Here is an 8,819-nt window from a genome sequence, read left to right as displayed (position 1 = left end):
GGCGTGGGGGCGGGGCCAGGAGGGGGCGGTGGCCCCGGGCCAGTCCTCAGGGACAGTGCGCCCCGCCCCGAGCCAGACGCCCCACCCCCGGCCAACCGGCGCGCCCGGGGCGCCCCAGCCGGTGGCAAACGGCGCTCGTCTGCTGGGTCCCGCCCCTTTTGTATTCACCTGTTTGCCCCGCCCCCGCCCCCTTGCTCGACCCCCACCCTCGTGCTCGCCCCCACGCCCAGGTGCTCCGCCCCACCTGTTCAGTCCCATCTGTGCCCGTGCCCATGTGCAGGCCCCCACGCCCACGCGCTCTGCCCCACCTGCGGTCACGAGCCCGCCCCCACGCCCACCTGCTCTGCCCACAGCAGGGCGCCCAGCTGAGCCCTGGAGGAGGGCGCGGGCGCCCAGGTGCAGTGATAGCGAACCCGCGCAGCTCTGGGCAGGAGCGGAGTTTAGGGCCCAGGCACCCACCTTACCTCCCCGCTAGTCTCTGGGAGCAGCGGTGGGAGGAGGGGGGAAGGAGGGGCGCACGCGCGGACTGATCCTCTTGGCAGCGGCAGGACAGCCCGTCAGTCCTCGGATGAGCTCCCTCGGGGCGGAGCCGGCGGTGGGGCTGGTGCCCACAGGGGCTGTCAGACCCTGCGGACAAAGGGGGCCATCGAAGTTCGGGGACCGCCCAGTGGGGGCCCAGAGGGAGTGGAGGATGCGGGCCTGCTGGGGACCGCAGGGGGCCTGGTGGGGACTGACCGCGGGGTAGGGTGGGCCTGGCTGCCTGGGCGGGTGTCTGCACGGCGGCCAGGGGCGGGGAGAGGGTGCGCTGTCCTCCCGGCCCAGGGCAGCCGCCTGCCTCCCGTGGGTGTCCTCCAGATGCTTCAGGGCCCCATACTTTGGGGGACACTCCCCAGGTCTTCCCTGCGCGCCCCGGGCTGACTGACCCCCACCCGGCAGGCAGCTCTCGGCGGTGGACAGAGCAGCCCAGCCCCCCACCCTGCATGTGCCCCCCCTCCTGCCCCCGACACAGCAGGTGCCGTCCGTTTGTGCAGAGACTGAGGGAAGGGGCCCACAGCGGTGCCGGGCACCGGGCACCGGGCACGCTCGGCCGCCGTGGCCAGAAGAGCTTGCCGGGAGGTGCGTCGGTGAGGGTGGGCACGGGCACACTGCGGCTTTCCTCCCGGCCGCCCTTTCCGAGGAGCGTGCCCGCGCAGGAGCGGGGCCGCCGCCGAGGTTGGTTCGGCTCGAGAACCGCGCACGCGAGTCAAGTTCAAGTGCAGGGGGGACTTGCACCCAAATGGCGACCCGCAGCCAGGCAGACCCTCACGCGAGCAGGCACCGGAGCGGGGCGGCCTCCCCGGAGCTCTGACATCCGGAGACAACGGCTGGAACCAGCCAAGTTCCGTCGCAAAGAATCGTAGCACTTGGCCCTGGCTGACACGGCTCAGTGGACTGAGCACCGGGCTGTGAACCAGAGGGTGGCAGGTTCGATTCCCAGTCAGGGCACAGGCCTGGGTTATAGGTCAGGTCCCCAGTAGGGGGCACACGAGAGGCAACCACACATTGATGTTTCTCTCCCTCTTTGTCTAAAAATAAATAAAATATATTTTTTAAAGAATTCATAGCACTGATACATAAAGAGCATCTCAAACCGAGAAAAAAATGGTACTTTTGTGGAAAAGCAAAAGGCCAGCAATGTGGCCCGTTCACAGGCCAGGGGATCCTGGTCTCTGTCCTCGCGACGAAACGTCCGACGTCACTCGTAACAAGAAACACGCCCAGGGAAGGATGCCGTGACCGCCGCTCACCAGACGCGCGAGACCGCAGGCCCCACGGGCGGGAGGCGGGCCGGCGGCGTGAACAAAGCCACTTCCCTTCCCCCGGGCCCGGCGCGCTGGTCCCCACGCGGGAGCCGACCCAAGGAGAGAGGGAAACGGACCGTGGTTTGTACGTGAGGCGTTTTACTCCTCGAGGTTTGTGTGTGTCAGTGACAGACTGGACACCGCGGCCACCCGCCCCGACGGTGGCGGAAGTGCGCCGTCACGGGGCCCCCCGAGGCCCCCCGTCTGCGAGACCGGGCTCGGTGGTCTGCAGGCCGGGCCGGGAGTCGGGCTGCAGACCACGCCGGCCCGCCTCTGCCTTGGCCGCTGCAGGGGGGGCTGGTGGCGGACGCAGTCGAACGCCCCAGCGAGCAGCGCCAGGGTGGGGGGCCTTCAGGAGGGGCCGCCCGAGCTGTGTGGGAGCTGCTCCGTCCACTCAGGGGGCACGGCAGCAGGTGGGAGGTGGGAGGGGGTCGCTTGGAAGGTCCTGCAAGCTCAGAGGAGCTGGTGGGAGACCCGGGGGGACCTGGGGACCATGGGCAGGCTGAGAAGGTGGGGGGGCCACGTGCAGTCACGTGGGCTGGGCTGGACCAGGCTCAGAGAGGTAAGGTCCCAGATAGAGAGAGAGGGAGAGAGGGAGGGCTGGGGGGGGGCGGCAGGCCAGCCCACGGGAGCAGGATACACGGCCAGTCCCGTTCACTGGTGGGCGGTGGGCCTCCCGCAGCCCACGGGCTCACCGGCGGCCCTGCAGGCCCCCTCCACTCGGAAAAGCCCCACCAGCCTGGAGCCCCTTCCCTGGGGCCTGCCCAGGGGCCCCAAAATCACTCTGGGGGCACCCGTCACAGTGCGGGTTTTGGGACACGGATGCTGATGGATCTCCCTGAGCCCCACCCCCCACCGGCATCTCAGGCCCACGGGCTATCTCTGGGCCTCAGAACATTCTAGAACACTACTCTCACCTCCCTCGGTGGTGCTTTGCCAATTCCCCTCTGCCCACCACGTCCCCCATTCCGTGGGGTCAGAGGCCAGCTGCCCGGAGGGCCGGAGGGCCACGCACCCACTCACCCTTGCAGCCCAGGGCTCCGGTGCCGGGGGGCGGCAGGCCGGGCTTCTGCACGTTTTCTTTGGTCTGAGGTTGGGTCACCTGACATCGCCCTTCCCGCGTGGAGCTGGTCTCACGCTCCCGCCCTCCCAGGTCCCTGGAGAGGCGAGGGGCCCCGCCCACGGACAGAAAAACCCTTCCCAGAGGCCCCGTGGGGTCAAGTTCAGTTGTCCGAATCAAGCCCGAGGTGGACAAAAGTCGGGGGCTGCTGGAAGGGCACTGTGGCCGGTGCCGCAAGCCCCCGTGGTCCCCTCCAGCCCCCTCCCACCGGCACTGAGTGTCCCCTCCCCTTCCAAGTGGGCATCGGGAGGGTCAGCCCGGGAATCACAGTCCCCTGGGGCCTGGCCGGGCTCAGGAGCCCCGAAGAGCCATCCCTCTGGGCCGGAAGGTCAGGCGTGGGATTCGGGGTCAGCTCCCACCTTGTGACATCTCTGCTGGGCACCAGCTATGGCCGCGGTGACAACACGCACTCACCTCGCCGGCCGGTCCAGCTGCCTAGGGGACGTGCAGCCGCTGTCTTCTCTGGGGAAACCCCCGCTCCAAGGCACACCTGAGACACGCTCCCTGACCCTTAACCCCCCCCCCGCGTGGCCTGAGACGGTGGAGTCGGGGGCTCCGTGAGCCAGGCGGGGCCCTCGGGGCACGGGCCTGCCCAGCACGGGCTGGGGAGGGGCGCTGGGGTGGGGGGCAACGTGCCCGTCCTGGTCACCAACACCCAAGGCCTCCCCTACCCTCACGAGTGCCCTGCCGGAGAGACGGCCACCGCTCTCCACGGGTGGCCTGCAGCTGGCCCTTCCAGGGAGCGGGCTGCCACGCACCCTAGACACCCAGGCAGTGCCTGTCCGGGCCTCTCAGACACTAGCGGCCTTTCCCTGATGGAGAGCCATGTCCCCGACGCCTGGGAGGGTGGCGGATGGGTCCCCTGGGCTAGGTGGCCCATCCTCAGTCTTTGGAGACCAGAGTGGGCAGTCCCCCATCCAGGGCCTCGCTGCCATCTGAGCACCGGGGCTGCCGGGGCCGGCCCTCTGGAGCTGCCCTCGGGCCCGTCCTGGAGCTGGAAGCCGGGCCGGGCAGAGCGGATCTGGGGGGGCCGGGGAGCAGGTCAGGCCACAGGCTGGCGGGGAGGCTGGGTGCCGAACGGGAGGAGCGGGGGAGGAGGAGGCAGCCAGGGTGACTCAGCCAGCCGCCGGTATTTATTGGGCGCCTACTGAGTTCCCAGGCTCCCCAGGCTGTGGCGGCGTGGGGGGGCCAGGGGACCAGGGGAGCGGAGGGCAGGGCCTGCCCGGGGGGACAGTGATCTCGTCCGCGAGACATACAGGCCGAGGGAACCCACGCGGCACTGCCACTGGCATCACGGGGCCCCTGCCCGCCGCTCCCACGGCCACGCCGGGCCTGCGCCACGGCCGCCCTCCCTCCAGCCTGCGGACACCCTGAGGGCGGAGGCTGCCCCTCCATCTCCGGGGTCCCGGCAGCCCAGGGAAGGCTGGCGACTGGCGAGTGGTGACAAGAGAGAGAGAGGGACGGAGGCCCGGGGGGCAGGGTAGGTGCTCGGGGGGCCACCGGGATGGGGACAGGGTGCCCGGGGACGGGTGGGTAAGTGGACGGCTAGGTGGACAACTAGGTGGACGGACAAATAGGCACGTGGACAGATGGGGAGATGGGTGGGAGGATGAACGTGGGGGTGGGCAGGGGGTGGGGGGTGGACAGACAGAAGGAGGGACCGATGGAAGGATGGATGGATGGGTGGGTGGTGCTGGGCGGGGAGATGAATGGAAGGGCGGGTCAGTGAAGGGACGGAGGGGTGGGTGGGTGGGTGGGTGGGTGCGTGGATGAGGGTGGGCAGGCGAGCGGACGGTGGACGTAGGGGCTGTGCTCCTGCCAGAGATCTGCACAAGTGTCACCTTCCCGGCAAGGTAGGTGACACCCAGCAAGGTGTTCCTTGGCCAGCCCACTTAAAAGTAAAATCCCCCAGTGACTGGTTCTCTCCTGCTTTATTTTTCTCCGCACCATTTTCATAACCTTTTCCTCTTTTTCCTTCTCACGCATGTATTTTCGTCTGGTGTCTGCGCCTTGCCTGACACCAGCGCCGTGCCGGCACAGAGGGGTGGCTCTGTGACCCTGTCCAGGGGCGATGAGCCACGGGGGCCGGGCAGTGGGCCTCAGAGAACCGGGCCCGGGGCCGGGGCCTGTGGGGTCGGAACCGAAACGCCCCTCCGCTGCTGCGGTCCCCGCACGGGGAGAAGGAGTGGGCTTCTCCGCCTCCCCGGGGCCCAGGAGGAGGGGCCGGCGGGGCAGCTGAGGGCCGGGAGGGCGGGGGGCCCTGGCCTGACACCCACACCTGGGAGCTCCCGCCCCACCTGCAGGGCGAGAGCCTGCGTGCCGCACACACGGACGGACACACACACACACACACGCTGGCCCGCGCACTGGAAGCTGCGGGCACCGGCGGCACCCCGGGCTCCAGGGACCCCAGGCTCAGGCCGGCACTACCCCTGCCCCACGGGCCCGGGAGGCGGTGCTGCCCTCCCCCCCACGTCACGTCGGGACCAGACTCACGGCGGTCGCTGCTGCGCGGTCCCCACCCAGGCGGTGGCGGCTGGCGCACCCGGGAGGGCCACATAGCAGTGGGTGGGCAGGTGTGGGGAGCCCCCCGCCCCCGGGGTCTCTGGGGTCCCCACCCTCCCCGCCCTCCAAGCTGACTCTGCTCTGACTCCCCAGTTGGCCCAGCAGGGGAGGGGGGCTTCTTATTTGCACCCTGCCCTTTGACCACCAGGCACCCTCGGGTCTCCTTCCTGGAGCTCCCAGCAGCTCTGGGGACGAGGTGCCTGGAGTGGGGGGCGAGGAGGAGGGGGGGAGCTCAAGTCCTAGCTCAGCACCCCTGGGCCTCTCGGGCCCTGTCCTCACGTCTGTGGTGGGGCCGCCGCTGCCTCCCAGGTAGATGGAAGGAGGGGCATCGAGCAGAGGGGTGGCCAATAGCAGGCACTGCCCGTGGGGCCAGGGGCCAGGGGCCTCGCTGCCACCCACCCTGTGGCCCTCCCCTTCCCAGCCCCTGCTCCCGGGGCCGGAGGTCACGGCCTAGACCCCACCTGCTGGGCGCAGGATCCAGGCCCCGTAAGAACCTGACGGTCACTTCAGGGAGAGGACACTGGCCGTGGCTGCGGGGACGAGGACCCCCAAGGCACAGCCGCAGAACGGGGGGGCCCCTTGCAGGGAGGAGGCGCTCCTGCATCCCCGGTGGGTGGGTGGGGGGTCCCGCAAGGACGTGCCTGCCTCACCCTGGCAGGGAGGGGCGTCCAGTCTGGGCGGCTGGCATCGCTGTCCCTTCAGTGGAGGGGCCCACTGGGCTCTCGGCCCCCGCCGAGGGGGCTCGGGTCAGCCTAGGGGCCCCGCACCGCAGCCCGTCCCACCGGGCCTGCCCCAGCGCCCAGAGGGGCCCCGCGCAGCCGGCAGACCCAGGCGGGTCCGGCCCCTCCGGGGTCCTGGCTTCAGTCCTGGGAGACCACGGAGCCGAGGGGGACGGGAGATCTTCCCGCGCGTCAGACCCCGCACGGCCCCCCGCGAGCACCGGGGGAGGGCGGCCCTCTGGCCCTCAGGCCCCTGCCCCCCCGCCCCAGCGGCCTGGGCAGCTGGCAGAGGACCGGTGGGCGGCTGTGGCCACCAAGACCTGCGTCCTGGGATGAAAGGCTGGGGTGGGGGTGGGGGGCTGGGGCCCGCTCTGCCGGGCGTGGCCTCTCCCCCGGGGGGACCGTCACGAGAACTGGATCCCGCTCCCTGTGTGGCGCTGGCGCTGGGACCAGCTGTGGCGAAGGGGACGGAGGCAGCTAAAAATAAAGCCGGGCCCTGGCTGGTGCGGCTCAGTGGGTAGGAGCGTCGTCCGGCGCACGTGCCAAGGTCGTAGGTTTGATCCCCGGTCAGCGCGCCTACCTGGGTTGCAGGTCCCGTCCGGGGTCCCGGGGGCATGCGGTCCCGGTCGGGGCGCCTGCGGGAGCCTGTCCGTGCTCCCCCTCGCATGATGTTTCTCTGTGTCCCTTCCTCTCTCCCTAAAAATCAACGAAAAAACATCCCCAGGTGAGGATGAAAAAGTGAGTGAATAAAACAAACAACGCCGGAGCGCGGGCCAGCTCGGACGCCCCTCCAGACAGTGTCTGTGGGTGCAGGTGGCCCCCGGGCACCCCCGACCCCGGGCAGCGGGACCCCAGCCAAGCTGAGCCTGGCCCCTGCCCGCCCTGCACCCCCCACCCCCCGGTAGCCCCCTCTCGGACACGCGCGCACCCCCCCCGCTGTCATCCCGCCTGGGTTCACTCCTCCAGCGGCTCCTGGGTCTGGGCCCCGGGGCGGCCATGAACACCGGAGGACAGCGGGTTCGAGCAGGAGTGGAAGGTCCCTTCCTTGGGCCAGGCGCACGGAGAAACAACGCCAGGTCACAGGAAAGAGAGCCCGGGGCAGGCCACTGTGCTGGTGGGGTGGGGCGGGGGTCAGGGGTCAGGGGTCGGGGCTGCAGGAGGGAGGCCCTGAGGCTGGACGAGGCAGCAAGCAGGAGGCCGGCTGGCCGGGGAGGGAGGCGGCGGTGGGCAGGGCGGGGCAGGGCTGCGGGCTGGTGACGGGGCTTTTCGCTGGGGCGGTGGGAAGCCGCGGGGGGGGGTGGGGGGGCGGTAGGCAGGGTAGGGGGCACACGCAGCCTGGTACGGGCGGGGGCGGCCGGGGAGGGGTTCAGAGGTAGAGCGGCAGAGGAGGGGAAGGGGGCATGTACCGGGTGCCCCTCACCCCCACAGGCTCCGGGGGCCCGGGAGACCCCTCACTCTCCACATACCCCCAGCACTGGCAGGACCCACGGGCCCCACAGAGGCACCCCAGGGTCAGTGAACAGGGCCCAGAGGCTTGTGGGACCCTAGCCCCGGAGTCCCGTGTCGCCGGAGCCTGGCACTTCTTGGGGGCCCCTGTCTGGGCTGCAAGCAGAGCTCCTGAGCGTGCAGGGCCCGCAGCTGCCTCTGGTAGGAATGGCCGCGTCCCTCCTGCCAGCGGGAAGGCCGCTGGTCTCCTCTGCCCGGGCCTCCAGCCGCCCCAGCTCTGCCTGCGGTCCTAGGGCGCCCTCTGGTGGCCAGCAGGCCAGACCGGGGAGCACGCTGGGAGCTCCAGAGCCACAGGCCTGCACCCTGTCCTGCACCCTGTCCCCCACCCCTGCTTGAGCTCAGGGGACCAAGAGTCCCTGGGAGGGGGTCCTGGGGTCTCTGTGTGGAGGGACACACAGAAGTGTCACCCAGGCCCAGTCTCGCTGTGTTACCCACCAGCTCCCAGGGGTGGGGGCCCCGCTTTCCAGACAAATGGAGGCCTGGAGTGGCTAAGGAGCCCAGGGCCATGGGACCCCAGAGGGCACAGCCCCTTGAAACCCCTCCCACCTCTGCACAGAGGGACGGTGTCCATGCCGTGCCCACGGTGCCAGCCAGGCCCTGCCACCTGCCCAGCACAGCACGCCTGGCCGACGCCTCCTGGCTTTCAGGGACCCCGGGGCGTGGGGGGCCGCCCCTGCCACGGGTCCTCCATGGGATGCCGGGCGCACACCTTGGAGGCAGCTGGCCCCACTTGTTGGAGGGGTAATCTGAGGCTGGGCGGAAAACTGAGGCGTCTCAGGGGAAGACGGCTGGGTTCGGCTCTGTGGACCGCCTCCAGCACGGCCCCCGGGGGGAAGGATGGCAAGCAAGGTGGCCCAGCGGCCCCCCCGACATGGTCACCTCCCTGGCGTTGGCCAGAGCAGGCCTGTAGGCCAGGCCACACCAAGTGGCCCGCCCACCCCGGGTGGCCTCGGCACCGGCTGCTTGGGTGCGGGCAGGGAGGGCGGGGAGGGTGGGCAGGGGGAGGGGCCGGGCTGGCTGGCAGGCGCCCTCCGCGCTGGGCAGCCTCCACCCTGCTCCCGGGCCAGC

The sequence above is a fragment of the Phyllostomus hastatus genome, unplaced genomic scaffold (genome assembly GCF_019186645.2).
Source record: "Phyllostomus hastatus isolate PE091 unplaced genomic scaffold, TTU_PhHast_1.1 phas_scaffold_443, whole genome shotgun sequence".
Classification (NCBI taxonomy): Eukaryota; Metazoa; Chordata; class Mammalia; order Chiroptera; family Phyllostomidae; genus Phyllostomus; species Phyllostomus hastatus.
This window is presented reverse-complemented; position numbering follows the sequence as displayed.